The following is a 24,338-nucleotide window of genomic DNA, read 5'->3' on the forward strand; positions in this document are numbered from 1 at the left end:
CATAACATTACTGCATCCAGGCTGAAAGACTTTTGTATCTTCCTATAAATCTGGGAAAAGTGTTTTTTTATTTAAGATGTCGTGTTTCTTCTTCTTGGAGAAATTGTATCAAAGACAGTGAGCATGAATGAATGATATGTTGTTTAATTTCATTAGAGAAAAAAATGTTTTCTCTGGACTGACCTACATATCACTCAACTTAAAGACTGCAACTGTCTTTTGACCGGTAGTGCATTTTAAAATATTATACATAGACTTTGCAAAACAACGATTCATGTCTGTTTCGCAGACATCGACACCGTCTGTGGTTTGTGTGGTTCCTGGCAAGTCTTCACACAACTTAGCGTCTCCAATTGTCGCTGCCCTTATTTGCACTCGCCGAGTAATGATGATGGCGAGCATGTCAGAGGATGTCCTCATGTGGCTTCTTTCACTGCTGCCTGTTTGAGCTTATTAGTCAGTGCCCGTCTGTACAGTCATTGATGCCAGTCCCCAGGACAGATGGTGGCAAGACAGGGTGAGTGAGAAAACCTGTGACGAGCACGCAGTCACACACTCAAATATACAAACTTGTTTCACTGTGCCTGTGGTAGACACACAGACATATTTAATTTCCTAGCCCTCATTCTAACCCTAAAGAATTGGTGCCACCTGTCAGGACCACTATTTTTGTTCCCTGTGGGTTGGTGTGTAGGGTGTACTTTGTTTGGTTTCTTGTGTGCACATGTTTAAAAGAATACAAAAGGTTAATATGTGGTTTGTGTGCTGACCAAAAACTAAATCCCTCGGAGGAGAATCAAAGCACTGCTGTCCTCATAAGGTCATTGTGCACTCAACAGTGTTTAATAGGATGTGTTTTCTGCCCTGAGTTGTCTCTGCGGGACACTGCTAAAGCAGTGGGACAAACATCAACTGGCAGCATTTGTGATGCTGGACAGGAAGGTGAAGCAGAACATTAAAGGCTGAGATCTTCCGGCGAGCAGAGTAGGTTAACGAACTGAAAGACAACAAAACTACGACGTAAAGCGTGATTAGCATGGATAGTTGTTTTTGAAGGAGTGGTTTGAAGATCATGGTGATGTCTAGATAAGCAGAGTGAATGATTCTTTTCTCACATTGTGCTTAATTTGACAAATCGAACACCAACAAACTGGATACTTTGTAGAATGGCCCTCAGAGTATATATCTCCGCAAAGGCCCAACTAACCTACACATGATTATCTAATTTTAATGGGAGGAATATTTAAAAAAAAAAAAGGTGTTCTGTCAAAACACTTTTTTTCCTCATAATGAAAGAAAGTGGAAAAAAAGTATTTCAGGATCTGCCCCTTAATTAAAAAAATTATTTAATTGGTTCCTCCCCAGTTCAGGCCCTGATTCCTCAACCAAAATTTGTAAAGGCCTTCCACACACAAGAGGATTTTCCACTCTTAACTGATTTTCAAAAACGTGAGAGACCACAGACATAATGACAATATTAACCCGGTCTTAAATAATATAATTGTCAGAACACACACATGATTTGGCCTGAACACAAGACCACACACTTTGTGGAAACAATTTCTCAGTGACCATCCCAGAGACTTGGGATCTCCCTAAAACTCTTGCGCGATTTAACGTGACTTCAGACAAACATGGAGGAGGACCGACGTTGTCTGTTAAAATAGAAGAAAAAAAACTATAGGCGGAATCTGCGTATATATTTTGCTGCTGGGGCTGAGTTGGAAATGTCTTGTTGTTTTTAGTCACAGTTGTCTTAGTACTACAGTTTGTTGGTGATGCTTCCTGGTCAGTTCACTCTCTTTGCCAATTGCAGGTTTCTAACGCAGCCAATCATCGCAACTATGCAATAAGTTTGAAATTCCCAAGTTGAGATCAGGGAGGCTCCCACTCAATCATTGGCAATAAGATTATTTTCTAAACCCCTCACACTTAATCGCCTCCAAATGGCTTCCAGTCGGGGAACGCCCCTGCAATTGTCAGAAGGGGCAAATCGGGTCAAAAAACAGCCCCACTGATCCTGATTACAAATTAACAAACAAAAAAAAAAAGACATGGGTTAGCAAGTGCTGAAAAGCTTTGCAACACTCATCTCTGTCAATTCTATACCTTCAAGAACTGTTATAGACTAATATATACATATATATTTTCCATAATATTATCCTATATTATTATTGCTTAGCTCAGCAATCCCCCGATTTGACTTGTTTTGTGATAGTCAAACACTTCAATATCTATAACCTAAACTCAGGAAATCCAACTTGTAAAGACATTTATATTTTAGTTTATCTTACTGGTGATTGCGCAGCTAATTTAACGATTTGAGATGCTATGGTAGCTGGTGAGCTGTATAGATGAGCTAGGTTGTTTCAAGGATAAAAACACAGTCCAGTGTGGTAACACATATACTCTATCTTCATCTTTCAAGGAAACTTTCTAATTATTTCCATAAATCAATTCTTTTTTCCCCTGACTTGTCTTCCGTAGAATTTGAGTAATGTTAATCAGATTTTCTACAGTACATGAAAAAAAGCAGTAATTCCACATAAGTGATGACTTAAGTTGATGTTCATGAGAGTCTCAGCTCTAGGCATATTATTTCCAATGTAAGATGATGGATGTTTTTTTTATTATGTGCTATAATTGCAATAAACTTTTGGGGGCTTTTATTAAAGAGAACGTCATTATGAAAAATATGCCCCCCAATTTCTATTAACGTTTGGGGCCACATCTGACCACTGCTGAAATCTTAATAAATTTGTCATTGTGTAACTATGTGACTTCTCTGGATGTCCTCAGTGACATATCTGAGATGGACTCGGTTCTCTACTTCAGTCAGAGGAATGAACACATGACTGAAGGAGATGTTATTTTCCGTGTGCCTTAATTATGTTATTAGTTTAAAATTGTCGGCTTATTCTCAGTTTGTGATTTGTGTGATCTGTGTCTCGCTTGTAGTGGAATCATAAGCAAGCTTGAGGTAATTTGAAGAAATAAGATATGTAGGTGTGTGTGTCCTCAGTTAAATTTCAGAACATCAAAATATGAAAGGCAACATGGGAAGATTTACTGTGACTTGTTAATATATTTAACCTGAAAGTAGAGAGGGAAGCTGTTTCCTTCAGAGTTACTTCAGAACATTTAAAATTTCTTTTAAAGGACTATATATATATATATATATATATATATATATATATATATATATAAAAAGCCAGGACTTACAAGGACTTTAACATTACCAACAGTTATTGCACTTTATTTCATTTACCGTCATCTCCGGCTCCGAGTGATTTCTTTCATTTTCTTCTCCATCTCCCTCCCCATTCGTTTCGTTTTCCTTATTTCCCCCTCTCTCTCACCAATCTGCAACTACACACCTCCTCCCTCCCCATAACTCTCCTCTTCATTATTGCCTTGGCTTTGTAAGACCCCCTGGTGAATCCTGGCATCACACTATACTCCCATTTCAAAGGAATGAAAATGCAGCACTGGTCTGTGCCATCAGTTTGCTCTGTTCCCCCTTTCATCTGCCTGGACATATTAAGACAAGAAATGCGAAGCTCTGCAGCAGCTCCCACATGAATCAGTCCAAGCCCCCCAGTGGGAACGTGTGCTGGTCATTTCAGGTCCCGATTCAGACGAGGGAGGGAAGGAGAGAGAGAGATTAAGTTAGAACGAGTATGATTGACAGAGAAACAACTTAAAAAGAAACTGAAGGAGAGATAGACCATGTGGCACGTTTTTCTGAGGACACTGCACTTGTTACTTTGGTGTCCTTGTTTTCTAAGGACACTGTTTTATAATCAGGTGTCTGTGATCCACTGACCACCCAACTGAAGGAGGGACATCCGAGCACAAGATAAGGCTACAGTGACAGAGAGCGGCAATAAAGACGCATTGTCTGCTGAATATTAAAGTTAATACGGAACGACAATCATAATGCCTGCCTGGATTATGTTCATTCAAAATGTTTTCCCATAAACAAAGTGCTACATTTGCAATTCCCTCCACAACTATTGGAACAGCAAGGTCAATTTTGGGGTTTACGATCCAATGGGATCCCACGATGGGATATATATATTAGTATAGATAGATACATGTTAAGCAACGTTTTGTTTGAATCCACTCATTTTTCAAGTAATCAGAGATGTTAGTGTCTAACAGGTTCTTTTGTTGCCTTTAAGAGCGCTTGTTAAACATTAAATAGTTCTGAATGTTTATTCTTGGTTTTAGTCTTTGGTTACATCGTGAGGACTGTATTTGTCATTAAAAGGGATAATCCAACATGAAGAGCAGAGAGCTTTGTATGGGAGGAAAGCAATTCAGAAGCTGAGATAGAGGAAAAATTTATCAGAGCCAATATTGAACACAGTCAAAGCAACACGTGGTAATACCCTGAAAAGGGAAACGAGGCTACAACAAGGGACAACAGCAGTTGATGACAGACACATTGTAAGGCCTGGGAAGAGAAAGCCAAAAAACAACAGCCAGTGTCATCCCCACCTTCCTCCACCGGGAAGGTATCACAACCCACCTCTCAAAAAAAAGAAATTTAGAATTTTTAACGTATAAAGTTACAGTCTAGAGATGAGCCTAATGCATTGTCTGGATGAGACCAAGATAAACTTAGAACTCAAACAAAACATAGAAAGGCAAAGTGTGGAGGAAAAAAAAAAAAAAAAAGAAAGAAAAGGAGAAAACCCTCAAGCCCCAATTCAACAAGTTAATCAGTTAAGCTTGAATAGATCTCTTCATCCAAAATGAATGAGACCAGAGTGGGATTCATCCAAAATTAAAACAGATAAAATAAAATATCAAAACAGAACACGGTGGTTTAAGAGACTGGGCTCGAGGAGAACATACTTAGTTTTTATAGTTCTCTACCAATAAGGCAAAGGGCAAGGTGTTTTGGAGAAGGGTTTTGGAGCTGTAAAACTAAGGTTAAGAGGAGCCAAGTCTAGCTGAGGTTTTTAAAGTAGAGATAACTGGGGAAGAAAACAAGCAAGGAGTCTACAAAAAGATGCTTGTATGGGCAGGAGGGAAGGATGCCAATGGTGCTCACAACACCCACAGAAAATTAGCAAGGGGCTCTTAAGAAGAGAGTATCACTTGACAAAGTTATGTAAGTAGGGCTGTGGATAGTATTGAATTATTGTACAAATGAAGAAGTATTAAAGCACATTAAGGATTGAGACTTCATGATGGATTATGATGAAAGATCAGGAGTAAAGGTGAAGTTGTTAACTCTATATGCTATGAACCAAAGTACAAGCCACTCCAACCTTACACAAAGGAAAAGTACATTTTTTCTATAATAACAGCTTTAAAATTTTAAATGTATGTCTATTTCTCTCTCCACTTTAGAAGATGATTTAAATTTAAATACTTTTCTAACCTAAAGAAAACAGGCAGTTTACAAATTACCTGTGAAGCATTTGCTGATTTGTCATCCAAATATTTAGATCAATAAAATTTGTCAGAACCTTCCCAATTAATGATAAAATTATTTAGTGGAGCATTGTCAGTCTCTCTCCATTTAGGGTTAAGGCTTTATTAAGTTTAGACATCTAAAAACAACTTAATTCAATTTCATTTAAGTGAAAGACGACCACGTGGTTTAAACTGTGACTGCTGGGAGTAGTCTGGTATTATAACAGTGGAAACAGAGGGCATCAAAGTCAGACGCTTGAGATTTTGCAGCACAGTAACACAACACTACTTGATCTTATGAGAGAAGACATTATGTACACACATAGGTCATAATTAAAAAGGGGATTCCTATGGGGTTATACAGCTGAAGTACTGATCTCTGGTCAGCATTGTCTTCATATTTTCAGCCAAACTATCATGTATACGAATGTTGTCATGTTACACCTATGACGTAATTTGGAGCCAGGGTCCTGGCAGTAGCAATCGGAGGTGCTCTGCTGTACCAAGGTCCTGCAGATACACCCACTCTACCAACTCTTCATTCTATATTTATATCATTAAATTACTAATTAAACCAAATGTACGGGAAAGATTAACAAAATCTAATTAACGTGTCTTGACTGTTTACTTTTGGCCCATGTCCCATCCACTGACGTGGAGGAGGCAGGGTTTATGACCTGTACTGCAGCCAATCACTAGGGGACAATCAAGACGTTTTGGGTTGACTGTTGGGAAGCTGTCATGTCGTCCATCTTTATGTACACTCTATGGCTTGGACTGTAAATGGTAAAGATACACCCACTCTTTTTTCTACATAAGCCAACTGACAGGCTGGACGGTTCACTGACTCAGCGAACAACAGTGCTTTAGGAGCACAAAGTATGTAGCATCTCTCTGACAAGACTTCCCTTTACAGTATGTCTTACAAAAGAGAGAGAAAACAAACTTCTCTAAACATGAGTTTCAGTCTGGCAGAAGACGTTGTCGATGTCCTCTGCCTCCTACACAGTCTACACTGAAACTTTTTGTTCAAACTATCACATCCTGACAGTCTGGTTGCATAAGGAGTCAACACGAGTCTACTTTCAATTTGTGATTCCATAGTTAATGTGTTTGTGGGGGAGGTGAGAGGTTTTTTTAAGGAGTAAACACCTACCTACGTACCAGCCAATGTGTTAGAGTTGTCTGGGAGAAAAAGAAAAAAAAGAGAGCGCCATAAGGAAACATGCAAACTAAGAAGTTTGAACTGCAGATGATTGAACAACTGAGGATAAGTAAATTCACAGTAAATGGACGATCAAACAGGTTTTTACAGAACTCATTGAGGCAATTAAGTCTAAAGCAGCAACCCAACTATTATCAATCCATAAAGTAAAAAACGGTTTTTTGATTTTTTTTTTACATTTTCACAGATTTCCCAAGTAATAATTTATATATATATATATATATATATATATATATATATATATATATATACATATATTTATTTAGAGGACTGATATCTTTAAACGAATAAGTAATATGGTGCAGCTGTATTGCATTTAAGGAGACTGTTTGGCCTTGGCTGGCTGTCACAGCTAAACATGGCAATAATTTGAATGTACTTACAGGTCTATTGTGTCAGAAAGTTGTTAGGTCAGTGGTGGGAAGAGTATTACGTTTCTTTGTGTGTGATTATACATTTCTTACTCATGCATATTGTAAATTTCCACAGTGTGCGTCAGTGCACTGATTATGCATCACATTTCAACATCTGAGAAAAAAAAAAAAAACATTGTATCCTCTGTTTTGCCCCAAGCACATTGACAATGTATTGTATATTTCAGAAGAAACATAAAAACCAAAACAGATTTTATACTAAGTCAGGTTTTCAAAAGACAAGGCAAACCAAAGAGTAAGCCACATATGGTCTTGCCACAAACTAACCCTGACAAGGTAAATTAAATGACAGATGAGAAGAGGAAAGGAAAATAAAAATAAAAACCACAGTTACACCTGGTCTTAAAGTGCCATTTGTTGCCAAATTCAAAGTGTGATCCGAGTTTTATCAGGCCTGCCAGACCTCCAGAGGTAGTCTGGCTCTTACTGACTAGATCTCACCCCGAGTCTGCCAGGTGTAATTTAATGCAATCCATTCAATGTGTTTCTCAGATTTGTAACAAAACAAGTAGATAGGTCTTACAGTAACTCATTTTTTTAATCACCTCAGACTGCAAGGATCTACAGCTATGATAACTGCTGTGGCACCAAATTATTTGTCATCACTTCTGTATTCTCCTGCAAGAGTCAACTTCCTTCCCTATCATGGAAAGCAAATACATGCAAATAGAAGCTATACAATAACATGTCCGAACACCTCCTGGGTTGCAGAGGTCGCCAGAGAACCAGTTTGATTGTGGCAGTGTCGAGTCGCTCTTCAGTGGATTCACAACCAAATGTCAGTTGGCTCATTACGGCTCCAATATTTAGCAAATTCTGAGGTTGCAGTCCATGTAATTCAGAAACACAACATTCTTAACAAGTTCAGATGCATAAGAAATTATGCATTTATGCCATCTACTTGTCAGTATTGTTATCTAGGATGATTTCACGCATGTCTATTTGTTGGTGTATTTGCAGGATTAGGCAAAAACTGAAAAACAAATCTTTATCAAACTTCCTTGAGGGATGAGGCCTGGATCTGTGAAGAAGCCATTACATTTTGGTTTGGATGCAAATCAAGGGATTTTTTTTTTGCCTTTTGCATAGTGTCCACAAACAAATGGAGGACAAACAACAGAAAAGCACTTCAACATAATATTTCACTCACAGTATATTCCACCGTTTACAGTGTTTGCCTTATTGTGATTCAACAGTCTGCAACAGTCAGATAACATCACGTACTGTGAAGTCCTGATGAGTGTTTGATGTTGTACTTAACAAAATTGGTCGTCTCCATGGAATTCTTGTCACAACTGTGTGTTCTTCTGATTATTTAAACTCTTTACATCTTTACTATTGGCTGACATGGCACTAAAGACAGTATGAGCTATACTGTATGTAGCAGGATACGCATGTGTATCCAAACAGCAAACACTAAATGTCAATTCATGGTTTCCATGATGTAATGACATTTTAATCAGCTACAATTTAGTTTATTATATTGTCACCCCAGCTGTACCCCTAATGCTGTCATTAAAGAATATGTTGGGGGGTATAAATGTACCCAGAGCCATAATCTCAGGGTTACTATCCATCTTGAGCTAATTACATGTGGTCACGTGAGCCGGCTAATTGCATATAGTAACGTTACACTTCTGGTGCCTATGGCCTTTTGCACTGGAGGGTGTTGAACAGATTATTTTGACTTTTCTGGAGGCTTATAAAGCTGCAGACAAAATTACTTTTGGGGATCACTGGTATCATCAGCATCCTGGTTTTGCACTTCGTTCTGGAGCATTGTGAAGAAGGCTGTGGCCATGCAAAAACAAGTCACTGGGATTTAACGCTATGACGCAATGCAGTATTTTTGGTTTTCCTGCTGCTTCTGTTGCACCGGTTGCCACGGAAATAAAGCCCCCTTTTTACATCCATGTCATCGATGCACTTTCATTAGGAGTGAGATGACCGGATAACTTGCGACTGCCTACTGTTTATACAACATGGGTGTGCGTCAGTGTTTGTGTGTGTATGCATCTGCATACATGTGTGTCTCTTGATTAGCCTTGTCCCTGTGCATCTCTGTCTGCAGCCTGGTCTCTCTCCTTCCTCTGTTGCGAATTATAAATGACATTTCTCTCACATATTTAGACCTGATACGAGTCCAAGTTGACTCAGTCGCATCTCAGATCTTACTTGTTGACATGCTGTGAGCAGGTGGGAGGCAACGGAGCAAAGCAAGCTAATGCTGACCAGAAAGATACAGGGGGAGAGAAGGAGACGGAGAGAGAGGGAGGCTACGCAGCAGCAGGACTCAGCTGTGTATTTGCCATTTCATCCACCCAAAGTTCAGCCGAGGACAGACTCGTACACTCGCTGCCTTGAGATTAGCCACAGTTTTTTAGGAGGCAGCAGACAGGAGAGGAGGGTGAATTTCAACTGCACAAAATGTCTCCCATTTTCAATATGAAATGAAATTTGTTTGATTAAAAAAAAACAGCTGTAGCACTTTTCAACAATTCTTTCCTGTAATTTAGTTAACGCTCACAATTAATAGGTAAGCACCACAAGGGAGACATTTAGAGCTCTCCAAGGATCACATATAGATCCATACACATCAGCGCAGAAGAAAGGGCTACAGAGGAGTATACGTTCATCGGAGACAGAGACGCTTCTCCGTGGTAATTCTGTTGACACGTAAATGGCTAAAAGGCTATAGGACTGGGGGAAGGAGGGCCTGGACATAATGAGAAGCATGTAAGGGAGCATAATGAGAAGCAGAATGTATGTGGAGGGTATCTACGTGCTCTGCATGTGTGAGGCCCGGCATATTTGTTAAGTTGCTTATGTTAGACCCCGCTCTCCTCCCGATGATTGTGTTTGCACATATTTTGCTCGTCAGATGTGGCTCGTCCTCCCAAATGTTGAAATTTAATACAAATAGATGGAAACGTTTTTCTTCTTTGTTCCAGCCAATGTCCTCTGTCATGTCCTTTACATTTACTGCGAGCTGTTCCCTGAGGTTTCCATAAAATATGCAGTGAGGCCCTCTTTCTATAGCCTACAGTATGGACCCCTCCAAGAGTCCCTGAGGGGCTGTGTGTGTGTGTGTGTGTGTGTGTGTGTGTGCTTTCGTTTGCCAAAAAAGAACTTTTGAATGTCAGCCCAGCAGAGCCTGAGTGAATGAAGGTCCACGGTTGATTTCCACATTAGCCTTTCGCCCAAAAAAATGTTCAGGTTTTCATTTGTGAGGTGAGTTTAGAAAACGACAACAGTGTCGAATGCTCGTTGCTGCAAAATCACTTGTGTGAATGTGTTTTTATGGCTATCCAGAAGGAGTTAGAAGCTGTCAAATGAGAGGAAGAACAAACAAAGAACGATGCTAATCAATTTGCAACAGCCGGTGTGAGCCAAGAATACACTGACCTACTTGATAAAAAAAATTTACAGAGACATTAACCATTTGTTACTAAAAAAGCTGAATGGACATCTTTCTTTCAGATTCAGAGTTCACTCGTGTGACATAGGTCTCTTTCATCTGGCTTTGTGAAGCACTTACAGTAAAATTCACATACAAGGCGAACTCATGACTAATCGTTTTAACTGTCTAGAGGAAATTGTCTGGATTTGCAAGAAGACGAGGTTTTTTTTTTTTTGAAAATGGGCATGCTTTTGTGATTTGCTATTGCATCAGCCATGTCTCAGCTTACAGAGTAGAAGAAGTGATGCATTTCCAGTAGAGGCTTGGGACCAGTCAAGATTCTTTTACTGGAAGAATCAAAGAATGGTTGACAACACAATGACTCACAAAAGTTCAGCTGAAGTAACACTGGGTCTGGTATAATGCAACGTCTGTTTCACAGCCAAGTCTCCTCTGAAGAGGTATGTTACAGCTCAGTCTAACCTTTTTACTTCCTTTGCTTTGGGCTTTTTCAATTAACATTAATCTTTCTTAATTTTCATGGTGTGCGACTATCTGACAACTGATTCAGCTCTTACCATTCAAAGCTTTTAAAAATATAACCTTATTGAAATAAAATATGAAAGCACTTTTATTTTCTTGCCAAAATGAATATTGGCTACATATTAAACATTAAATTGAGATTTCTTTTCAGAAAAGCAATTAGTTATGCCACTGAAAACGGACGTCTGTTCATGTAACATGCTCGTCAGTCATTCGCTTTTTGGGTGCAGGATTAACACTGACAAAAAAGGAGCGGAATTGTGGTATTTTTCTATTCCAGTGATGGTTTTTTAATCTCTATCAACCACATATTTCTTTTTCTCCACTTATATGCAGGAGGACAAGCAGAAAACATCAAGAATGCACCTCTGTCAGTAACAATCTATTTGATTTTAAGTCTCTGCCTACTTGTTAATGTCCATAGGCTCATGGGTAAAGTCAGAGTTGAGATTGAATAATCTGCAGAGATTCACCAAATAAAAAAAAATTGGCTCCCAGTACGTTTTAGGAATGAGTGCAAAATCTTATTGATCACATTTACTACTGTAGCCTAGCTCCTGGGTATATTTATGACCGTTTAGTCCCATATGAGTTGTGGAATGACTTGCCCGAGGAGACAAGGTTAGAGATCTTTATTAAGCTTGAGCTCTGGAATTTACTTTACTTATTCTTTATGGTCCCATTAATCTTTAGTGAGGTTACATTTCTATTCCGAGCCACTAACAGATGAATAATACCAGTGTGTGAGTAAATTAATGCATTGAGTATGTGGTGGTTTAAGATTCCCTATCAGTCCATTTGTATATATGGACTGAATTAAATAGTCATTTGTCTGTCCAGGATGCATACATTTTTCTCCCCCAAAATAGTTTAATTTAGTTACTTACCCAAAATTCTTAAATTAACATTTACTCTTTGTCCCCATTTGAAAAGTCATATGCAAATATTTTTTAATATTTTAAGACACAAGATCACCTTTACACTGAAAAGTCCACTCTCAGTCTTTGTGCACTGCAGGATTCAAGTTTAAGTAGTTGTGATTTCATTTCACAAAATCATGCTTACACGTACAAGTCTTTACTGAGCTCCAGATCATTTTTGAGACAAGCCAAAGAAGGGAAAAGAAAATCCAAACAGATCCCAAACAAAAAGCTGTCCAGCACCTGCAGAGGCACCGGCTTCACTCGGTTTCAGTCAAAACTGAATGACGTGAGAACAGTTTGTGGAATGACATCATGCAATTGGAGTAGACTGTTTAGACAAGACAATGAGGCAACCACACAGCGAATGATGAGCACAAATTATTTTACTCTTGTTTAATGTGTTTCCTCTGTAGTGAGAATTTCAATGATTGATTACTGGCAATAAATGTTGACCTGAAAAAATTAATCAAAATCAATATCTCAAAACCACAATTATAATGTCTGGCTCATCGTCTCCAATTAATCCCAACCAAGCCCCAGCAGCACATATGGCATCAGGGTGTGATTTAGTGACTGGTAGCTCAACTACCAAGTTAGGGAGCTGAGAGGTGAAAAATCTACCGTAAATGCTCCGTACCATGTGCTCACTGGGGCCTGGGTTCAAAGGGCTTACAGCTTAATGTAATTCTCTAGCACAACAGGATCTGTATTAGTCCCAAAGAGGTCAGTGGGGTTAAGAGCCGCTAAGTAGTAGTGTTTAAATCCCTCCTAAGCTCAGTTATGACAATGCAAGGCCCCCAACACCCCTCTGGACTCATTTCACCTCAGGGTGTGATTTGATGAAGGGGAGGTTTTAAAGCAAACGTACACAATGGAATCACACATTTCCTTTAATAGTTCCTGTAGCCATTACAAGACATAGTACACACATCTGCCATTGAGTGTGGTGGTTTTGGTATTAGTGCTGTGGTCGACAATATTTGGGAATATTTCAGATTCAACCCAAATGCCAAACTTGGAACATAATAATATTACTGAGCCAATCTGTAGGTTTTTTGTGATAAAGGTGGCAGCATTCAGAGGTAACACTTCTAATCTGCAAAGGAACCTTGAAGTGCACCGCAAGAATAAAGGAGCCTGCAGCAAAATCAAACGTGACAGATAAAAGTGAGTGCTCTACAGATATTGACCAGACACCTCTTTTCTTCTTTTCTTGTAAAATTTCCAGTGTAATTGGTAACCGCTGTTGTCATAACCTGATGGGAAACCACACCATGTCATCCTGAGTGTTTTGGTTTTGGCTTTGTCGTGCAGCCAAGCTTGTTTATAGGAGCTTGGATCCAAGGGTTATCTGGATTTAAGGTGCCTGACACACTGTCAGTTCGTAAGTTTACTACAAGCCATACAGGATCTAATAAACTTGTGAAGACATTAAATTCGATGTCCGTTCACTGATGAATTGTAGGAAAAGACAATACGCAAGAAGAAAACATCATCAGCAGATGTCATCGATTTTGCGCAGCTGCAGTGGTAAACAATGAAGCTAATCAAGAATGGAATCTTGCATTAATGGTAGAAGGAGCTAGACCTGGCCGTGGCTAAGCAAACAAGGCGTCCTTCATTCAGTGCATCTTTTCATACTAAATTCCAATTGGTTGGTTAGTGGCCTACACATTTTTAACACCGTCAGAATTTCTATTCAGGCTAACTTGACAATGGCTTCTTCAAACCTCTCACAGAGAGTAACGTAGAGCTACCATTTTGAAGCCATGACCAAAGATATTGCCACATTTCATGTTGGTTTTCTTTGTCTGGGACAACAAAAAATGGTGATGTGTACAAACCAAGTAATGGGGCTTAAAAACTATAACTACGTCTATTTTTCTATCTAGAATCTAACTGTCTGTCATCAATAGCTGTTTTAGTGGAGAGCTTGTCATCTCAGTTTGACTGCAGCCAAGTTATGGCAAATACCCAAACAGATAGCCATTTAAGATTTCAGCAAACACACAACTCATTTCATTCTCACAATAGGTGACATTCAGGTACACTAGAACATAGACATTAGTTAGCTTATGTTTTTATGAACAGCAATTTGTTATTCAGAATTAGAACGGGGTGCCACATTTCACACCGGATGTTTGTTGTAATTGTGGGCAGATTCACTAGAGATGCAAATCTCATCAGACTTTTGGCATCAGCCACATGGGCATGATCACTGAGGTAGTGAGGATAGTGATCTGGTCACGGATCTGTGCCCTCAGGTCCGAGGACAAGGTGTCACAGTGCATTAGTAGAATCACTTGGGGACGTGACATAGTGCCCTGTTAATACAGTCACGACTGTGGGAGATGAGTCAGTAGTAAAGCTCTGCAAATACATAATATAATACATTTAATCAATAGATTCATATTCATACCAGCAGGGATTATTCTATGACACACAATGTGTTGTGCACATTTTTAGAAAGCTAGCAGCAGTCTAACAAATGCCAGCCACTGTCTTGTTTGGTCCAACAATCTGGTCCAGACTGAAATATTTTTATTATTAGATGGATAGCTGTGAAATTTGGTGCAGACATATTAAATCTCTAAGGAATCAAGCCCTCAAGATTTATCCAGCAACACCAACTGGTCAAAAATGTTAGTTAAGCAACAAAAGGGTTCAGGAAACTTCTAAAATTAAATATCAAATTCCAGTACCCTGAACTTTAGGCTAGTATAGTATATTAACTTGAATGAGTGAGACAACCGCACTTTAAAGTACTCACTGCTAAGGTTAAATGAGTACAACTTGAAAGACATGAAAGCTGGAGTCCGACATGCTCTTAAAAGTAAGTAGTAACTATTTCATTTAAGTATGTAGGGATGGCAAACTGTCTCACTGTGTATATTTGGCTGTCTGGTGTTTTATGATAGACCAACTCCAGAATGTTTAGTCAATATTTTTAGTTATACATGGACTGACATGAAGTTGTTTTGATGAACATAGTCGGCTGTATTTTATCTTAAAGGTTAATTAAATATTTGATAACATATCACAATAATTGTTCAGTCCGAAAAACTTTTCAGAATATGGGTCTGAATTGTATCCTCTATGATGGTGATTGTTTATCCAGTGCAGATTTACCTTGGATGAACCAAAGCCTATTTGGCTGCGGGTAGATGTGAGCGAGAGAGAGAAAGAGAGAGAGAGAGATCTGAGCAGGCTGAGCAGCAAGAGGTTGATTTATAATTAGAGTGAATGTCTGTTCAATACCCCTGCTGTTCTGGTGATGGCTCCATTGCATAGAGAGGCAGCTTCGCTGCTGTGCACTTAATTTGAATTCTGAAGCACCACACATCTTCCAGCATTTACAGATAGTTTTGCATGTCTGGGATGAACACTTTTTAAATGATTTTTGACTGATCCAGTCAAAAACTAAATCCATACAGTTTTAGTCATTATACAGTGAACTGTGCGCTGTGGTCATCTGTGTGGTGGACTTGTGATTATGGTCAGACATGCGCTGCTGTAGAGAAATGTAAGACAGGTCACGCCTGTTTAGAATGATGATCTCATCTTAATATTTTTTATTATGCCTTTATGATCTACAGAAGACATTTTCACTATAGAGCTACAAAAATAAGGTGACATGACACTTGATCATCTCTGGGTGGAAAATTACATTATTACATGTCATTTAACGGATGCTTTTATCCAAAGCGACTTACATTGTGCATTCAACATCTATGAGGGGCCAGTTTAGGGATTCAGTATGTTGCCCAAGGACACTTCGGCATGCAGATGGGGAAGACTGTGGATCAAAGCGGCCAACCTTCTGGATGGAGGACGACCGCTCTATCCCCTTAGCCACAGCTGCCTACATATCTGAGTTAATAACCCTGTGCCACCAGAAACATACTAATGTTACCAAAGACAACGAAGACTGTGTGCAATTGAGTTTCATACCAAGACTATTATTATGACCTTTTTGTAACTCTTGACCTATTAAAAAAGAAGTTCTGGATAGCAACAGGATATATTTCAGAATAACAGAGGCAGAGATTTCGATGTATGCTGACATTTAAACTGATTGCTGAGAAGATGAGAATAAAAAGTTAATTTAGAGTTTTCAAATGACCTGCACATCTTACATTTTGGCATACAGTGGCAGGGAGCTAGAGGACACAAGCGGAGACAGATATAACAGATATTATGTGTAATAATAAAAAAAATAATATTATTGCATCCTCTAAATACAACAAGAAAACACAAATAAAACCAAACTGAATTGAGATAAACATATTCTTACATTGAAAGCAAAATTGCTTATTCTGTAAAACAAAAGTTTTTATACTGCCGCAAATCAGCACAAATAAATGCATTTTGTCCATGAAAGGCCGATAATTATTTTCAAACCAATAAATCAGTCGGGTTCTACTAGATTCAACCTTGACGGAACTGTTCCACATAAAATTCGTATAATATTTAAATCTGGATGAAAGTAGCGTACTGACCAACCTGTACTGTGTGTGTATATATATATATATATATATACACACACACACACACACACACAAACAATACAACTAAACAAACTCCTACACCAGATCAGACAGTTAAGATCTTATGCTTGATGCTTTTTACAACTATATTCAACTTGCACATTTATAAGTAAGGTTTCAATAAGTGCACCAGATGATGGTGTGAACATTAAACATCCTCATCTGTGAGTGTGCGAGTACTTGATTAAAGCATCGTGTTCAACAGCTGTCCAAGAACGTGCTGGATTTTTTATAGGGATATTACTGCCATTCGTTCTCATTACTCTGACATCAATATACGAAACAGCAATAACTACATGCTGTAGAGCGAAGTCATGAATTCTCCCAGTACCACCCATGATGTTTGTTTGTCTATTACCTGCAGTCATACATAAGTACTCATAATAGCTATCTGCATGTTCCTGTTTGCGTTGGAACACACTGGAGATAGACTGTGCATTCTCTGTTATAATGGACATGAGAGTTTATTGCCAAAGTGGCAGCAATTACAGCAAAGAATGTGTGTATGCATGTTAACTTTTGAATTCTAATAAAACATTTAATAACTACACACAGCACTAAAGATGGTTGGTGAAGGAGGATATATCCGTCCTTCTCATCATTAGCTGCCTCAAATCTGACTCAAATCTCCAGGATATTTGGCTCATAAAGGAAAGTGGTACTCGATTACACCTAATAAAAAGGCACAAATTGCAACATTCTCATATTCCAGGAGAAAGGGAAACTTTCACACCCAGCATGTCAAACCATGTAGGAAGTGCATGTGTATGATTCTATCAACATGGTTCTAATTGAAGAGTCAGTAAGAACATCATGCCTTGTCATTAACATGAAAAGTAAAGCTTATGCAATGAAGCTTCCATATTCAAACAATATTCATAGATCAGTGTGCATTAACATTACACACCTTCAGATGTGTCACATAGATGTCTTGTGAAATGTACAGGCCTCTGTGTGATTACGCATTTAAACATTGTTGATCGGTGGGTGTCAGTAACTTTCTCTCCTTTAAGCTTCTGTTTCATTGCGTGCTGGAAATTGATGGAGGAGATGTGTGAAATATTTGATGGGCCGAGTAACAGAACATGTGCAGGTACTCATTTAAACCATATATGAACCATATGGAGGGATCAGCAGGAGATATGGAGGCTATAAAAGAGGAAACATCAGGAGGAAAAAAAAGCGGCTTGCATGGGGCAGGTTAGCATACCAGACAATCATTAGACAGCATGTTGGACATTTTATCAATCACTGCTACTTTCAGCTGCAGCGACTGCTAACAAATAGGTTTCTAATCTCACCAGTATCAATTCAACTATTGAGCTTTTGTGGTACAGTTGATCAAATACATGCAGAAACCTTCATCGGCATCATAAGGGATTAAACACTGTGGACATGGCTGAATTGAATGTGGTCTGCAAACAATTTGCAACAAGCTCCTTATCTTTTCTGCCTTTTCCAGTTATATTTTAATGATTCAAATAATTGAACTGACAAAAATATCTCAAGTTATATAAAGTGCCATTTTCTATTAGTTCTCCTGGCGGTGCCTCAATCACATCAATCAATCGCCTGAATGGTTGTTAGGGGCTCTCAACAAGAAGCAGTCTATGCAATGCATACAAAATATTGAAGGGATAGAAAAGCTGCCATTAAATTATCTTATTTACACATATAAAGAGTATTAATTTAAATGATGTTGCTTACTGTGATCAAGATGTAGGTGTGTCGTCAGTAAGAGCAATTTAAACTCTGAAGTAAAAGTTCCATTTGCTTTCATAATAAAAAGGAATGTGTGCATATGATGACACATATGTTAAAGTCCACCATCACAGCACCCCACACTTACTCTAATGATTCATCTGCATGGTTACACACAGTATCTAGTATGTTAAAGCAGAAACATAATTCGAAATAACCTAAAAAAATCACAAATACATTTCCTTTTTTAGTTTACTCTTTCAGGTTGTAAATCAAGAATAATTTAAGCAAAGTGTTAAAGACTACAGAAGGTGCAAAGAGGTTTGGCTTCCATTAAGGCAGGGATTTACTGACCATTATAAATCTGAGGCACAGTAACAACACATTTCTGCATGGAACCTAAGCTGAATGAACAGGGGGAAAAACTACATCAAGAGTTTTCTACCACTCTGGAGAGAGGACAACATATTTGCCCCAAGAACAACTGGAAGACGATATTATTATAGTTATTATAGACAGAGAGTTCCATTCTAATTACAGCATTTCTGTTGTTATGGGTTGTTTGAAGCAATCCCCTCATCAGTGAGCATGTTTGTTTTGCTTTTCAGTGTACTGTATCAAGCCTGTATTGTGCGTATATACATTTCATATTGATAATGGTCCAAGGTGAGGTGAAAATGCATATTTTCACAAAACATAATTATTGTTAGACCAAAAGACAAACAACTGTATAAGCACAGAGCTTAAGTTGAATTCAATTTTAGATCCTGGGTGAATTATGGATGAACTCATCATTTTGTTTTCCACTGCAACAGCGAACACTTTTGAATTCACTTTGATTGACACCACTGACCTGCTTTTTGCCCCAATAACAGTGGACGAGACTCATGGGTGTTGTATTTTGAGCAGTACGCCCTGACATGATGATGAACAGAACATAACAAAATGGTTCCCAACTTGAAAACTGGTGGTCACCAGGCAAACAGAACACACTGTTTACAACCCTAACACAAATGACAACAGATTACACATTGTCCTCATTACTACCAGCTAAAGCACAGTAGCTTAACATTACTGTCAGTTTAGTAAGTAAGCAAGTGGTTAACAGAATAAAGGGCATATAAGGCTGAGGGGGGAAATGAGGCCAGTGTATTTTACAATTGCCAAAAAAATCTACATGACCACAAATTACAATGTGTTAACTTGTCATCCAATGAAGAATTACTTTTAAAGGACTCTGCCTTTCCTAGAAAAGTCAGTGAACATGTTACAGCTCGTGAACTCAAAGCTTCCAAAATTCCAAGGATGTGAAGAGTACAAGAGGGCAGAGTTTAGTTCCTTTTCCCTAATTCCAGCAGCGTCAAGATGGATCCATAAAGAAAACACTGACGTAGGTTCAGTCCAGACCTAATTTGGGAAGCAGCTGAGTGCAAGAACTGAAATGACTGATTCCAGCATCTAATCGAAAACTCTCAAAATTAAAAGGTCCATTCTATAAGTCTCACTAATAAGATGTACAGCAAACTGTAGATGCTGAGGTCTCCTCCTGACATTGGGTGAGCCATCTAGCCTGAACTTGATTTGCTTGATTACTCTTGACTGCTCTGTCTCATGTGCTCGGAGTTGCCCTCCATAATGCCTCAAGCTGCCACCCACACTATTTTTGTTGAGTTTTCGTGGTGTGTGTGTTAAAACAAAATTACACTCAAGATTCTTGTAAACACAATACGAAGACTTTTACAAATATGCTTCTTATTTGTTCCGCCTCGAATTGAAAGCTGGATTGCCTGGTTTCTGCTACAGCACATGAACCCATGAAGCAGAATGTAAAACAAGTGTTCATTGAGGATTTGGTTTTGCTAAGTCTTTTATATTTTTATATTTTGGAGGGGTCGTCACAGAGTTGATTTAATGAGTTAATGAAGGTTCTGTAAACTGAACAAACCCAGTTCATAAAACTTCCTTGAACACAAAATTAAAAAAGTTCAGCAGCTTGATCAGACAAAACATTTTAGGAAGAACCCTATACATTATACATTCATTTTCAGATACAAATCATTCATTTTCTCAGATTTATAGTGAAAGCATGTTGAAAAATAATTAGGATTTTAATGAGAATAGGCTGACTATAAAATAACCATGATCAATTGGCATCACCATTACATTTTCATTGTGAAGAGAAGATCAAATCAAAATACCAAAAACGAACCAACTGTGGTTTGAGAGACTGGGAATAAAGATGAACTTAAACGACTAAATATTGAAATGAATGAGCCATTTCACATTAAACAGGAATTTGTCTTTCGGACACTAAAACATATTCAAAGATTGTCTGCAGACTTGACATGTCTGAAGATTGTTGATGCAAATAAGATATGCATTTAAAGAGATTTAAGGATCTTTTGGTGTAAGACATGTCCTAACATCATAGTCGCATTGTACGCTGAGAGAGCGCAGAGAAAACAGAAAATTAGATTTTTATAACGTCATCCAAAACCAACAAATCAATCCTCAAGCTGCATTCAGAGAATCACGAACAAACAGGATAGCATCAGCCTAGTAACAGCACGTTAGTCAGAATTAATCATGACGTGTTCGAAGACATTTGGGCCCCGATGTCTTTCACAACATGATGCTGAAAAATGACAAAACAATCCATTTCTAGAGCTCAACACACTGAAAATTCAGAAAAACAACTTCATCAATTTGACGACACGTGCTGAAAAAAGTCACAATAGCAGAGGAAATGTTTCAAGGGGACCCAAAAAAGTGATGAACCTGGCTGTAGTTCAATGCTCTGTGAAGTTCCAACAACACTGACGAGTAGCAGACTTTAATAACTTCACAGAGCATTGAACTACAGCCAGGTTCATCACTTTTTTGGGTCCCCTTGAAACATTTCCAGCATCGTTTTCGCAATCTGCATGCGCTGTGCCTTTTTGTAGCACACGTGTTGTCAAATTGAGGAAAAATGTTTTCTGAGTCTGCACGTGTTTTTTCTATTTGCATGCGTTGAGCTCTCTGTGCCACCTTAGAGGAGACACATGAGTCCAGCACGACAGGAAGAACATGTTGGAATATTACCCTCTCTCCTGGAGCAAACAGGAAATCAACAGGAACACAGCAACGTGCCCAAGCCAAGAACATTTCAGGCCACTCGAGTCAAAACACTGAAGCGTCAAGATAAACATGATGTCAACAACCCAACTGGAGAATAATCTCAGCCGCAACAGGAAAGCTGTCAACATGTAAAGCAAACACACAAACCAGCAGCTTAATGTGCGTGTCTGGGACATTATGAGCAGAAACATGAACTCACAGCATGTGAGCAGTGGTGGCTAACACTTAGCTTGTTAGCAGCAGTAGCACCAGGTCGGCGGGGGAGCGTGGGGAGTGTTTCCGGGGTCTCACGCTGTCCACAGCCGGTCAGGCTGGAAGTGGTGGTGGGTGGAGAGCTGACGTGAGGAGCCACCGCCGAACACATCCACAGCAAAACCACGCGATGGACGATTTACCCACAAATCCACCCTGGAGCCACGTGGTTCCGCAGGTGAGCTTGACGAGCGAGTGCGGTGGTAACCTAGCAACGCCAAAGAGCGAGCGGCGGTTTGAATTACCCGCCATTTTGGATCTGCACTCAGGTGTCAGTTTATTAGGAACAGCGGACACGTTTTAACCACAGACTGTATATAAACACGACCTCCATGTGCACATGCTGTCCTGGTGGGTTCCAGAGAGGTGGTCAGTCCGGAGGCTGTAGTCTGTGGTGGCTTCACACATTCAGAGGATTTCTGACTAAAGCCTCATAAATATATACTGTTGTTAAACTGGTGTTGTATATATATTATTGTTATTATTATTATGTATTATATTATATTGTATATATACTGTACTATTATTATATACTGTTTAGTAACAATAACATTACCATCATATCATCAGTACAATTACCATCATCTCACCACTGCACCTTATCTACCTATTTATCGTATGTGTTTTTAAGTGCCCTTGTCCTATTCCGTGTGTTTATTTTTTTCTACCTACAGTTTCTTATTCTATTCTATTTTTATTGTATCCAAATACCGAACTGCTATGATGACCTAATTTCCCTTTGGGGATGAATGAAGTAATCTATCTAAATAATGTTAATAATTGAACATTTTATCCAAAGCCCAACCACTATGTACTTTCGGGGAGCCAATGCCAATTTGACTTGAGTCATTCTATTTTATGACACTTTATGTGTCTACACCACTTGATCAGAAGGAACTGCTGTACTTTTTATTCTTTCAGATAACTTAAGTTACTATTCACACCAATGATACAAAGTATAACCTCCAGAATACTCCTACTGATACTTGATATGTAACTACAGTGGAAGAAAACAGGGGTATGGACAACAAGGGAAACAACTGGGCATTTTAAAGGAAATGATTTATTTTACACAGTGTTACTGACTTCACTGATCGCCAGGGGCAAAGAGAAGCCGCAGCAGGAAAAAAGTCAATATCAGCTTCACCTTTAACAGCGATAAAATTAAAGTAATGTACACATTTAGCTATCAGTGATTATAATCCAGTTCAGAATACATTATTCTAAATGGTGCCATTCTGCACCATGACTATATTAAGTCACTTAGTGTTTCTTCTCTGTAGAATATAAATGTCCGTCTCTGTTCAAAGATGGTCTCTGGCGTTGTCCTTGAACTTTCTCTGGCACTGTCCACTTGTTTCTTGTCATTTTATCGACTCACCTTTCCTTTTAGTTATTGTATCTGATTTCAGGTAACTCCAAGTTTTTTGAACACTTGAGGAATCTTGTTTTCTTCAGACACATTTACCAGTGTCCATTCTGCCTCAGCATGAGTTGAAACAGGAAGCTGATCATTTCTTGAAATATTTCACCCTTCACGTGTCAAATAAAATCCTCCGTGTGTAGATAATTTAACAGATTGTGTGTTGTTTTGTGCCAAACACGAATACTCCTCTCCAGTGTGATGAAGGGATCAAGTGACTCGTTTTGAAAGTTGCATGACCAGAGGACATAAGCTGACTTTTCGTTGCCGTGCGGCTTAGTCAGTACAGATGCTTCTGAAATTAACTGAGTTAAAACTAGACATTTGTGGTAAATATTTGAGATTTTTCTATTTAATTGCCTCATTGTTGGCAAGTCAAAGCTGCTTACCAAAAAGCCCTCTTTTATCCACTCTTAAGCCTGCTTCTCTGGCTGCATTATTGTTCATCTATAGTGGATTTCCGGTGGCTGTGCAACGTTTTTCCTTTGGTTTATTCTCCTCTTTTGATGAGAGGATAATATCATGTCAACCGTAAGTGTTGGCCAGTTGTGTAACTGACATTTCTGAAAGTACGGTGGATCTAATCTCGTGTGTGTGTTTCCATTTTTTACACAATATCCCCTGCTGTGCATCGTAAGTGAAAGACTAGAGCCAAAGATATTGCCTGAAAATCAAGTAAGGTGTGTGTGAGTAAATCTCACCAGAAAGAAGTGAAGAAGAACTTTAAAATAAAATGCACATGAACACGAAAGTTATTTACTTTGCACTAAAATGGTTCATAACCAAGAGGAGATGTTTTATTAGAAAACAGCTGGGTAATAAAAACATCTGAGGGAGCCAGAATACCCACAAGGCAAACAAAGATTGAAATCAACCACAAACTAAATGCAACAAAACCACATCAACGTGCAGGAAAACAAAAACCCACCTGTGTTCATCAGTTGTTTTCAAACGTTTCATATCTGATTGAAGATAATGAGATGAGGCACATCACTTGAAAATGAGGAATGAGCTTCCTCTCCATTCCCAGAAAGTGAGAGAGAGAGATGCAGGGCCCAGAAACAGCTGATTAGATTACCCTGCTGGGGCTGTGGTGAGGCTTTACTCTGCGGCTGCCACCCAGCCTCTCACCTCAGCTGCCCTCTTCCCTCAGCTCTCATCCTCCCTCCGGCCCAGGGTTGTGCTGCAGTCGCCGCAGTGTAACACCCCCCCCTGTAGGATCAGGGCAGGATTTCAGAAGCCTCAGCCCGGCTGCCTTCACTGGATTAGTTGTTTGAAAAGTCACCGGGAGAGAAAGAAGTCTTCAGTGGTTTCTGCCGTGGGTCGGCGAATGATGAGAG

At 38.9% G+C, this 24,338-nt stretch overlaps 1 long non-coding RNA gene across 1 annotated transcript; it reads right to left on the minus strand.

The window, feature by feature from the left end:
- Positions 1–2,724: 2,724 nt before the first annotated feature.
- Positions 2,725–23,057, minus strand: LOC109628027 (uncharacterized). The gene is made up of 3 exons (XR_002202626.2): positions 21,523–23,057; positions 6,587–6,615; positions 2,725–3,613 (listed from the first exon to the last, which is right to left on the minus strand). It is a non-coding gene; the product is annotated as an uncharacterized lncRNA (long non-coding RNA).
- Between the last annotated feature and the right edge of the window lie 1,281 nt (positions 23,058–24,338).

This window comes from Paralichthys olivaceus, chromosome 12 (genome assembly GCF_024713975.1).
Source record: "Paralichthys olivaceus isolate ysfri-2021 chromosome 12, ASM2471397v2, whole genome shotgun sequence".
Classification (NCBI taxonomy): Eukaryota; Metazoa; Chordata; class Actinopteri; order Pleuronectiformes; family Paralichthyidae; genus Paralichthys; species Paralichthys olivaceus.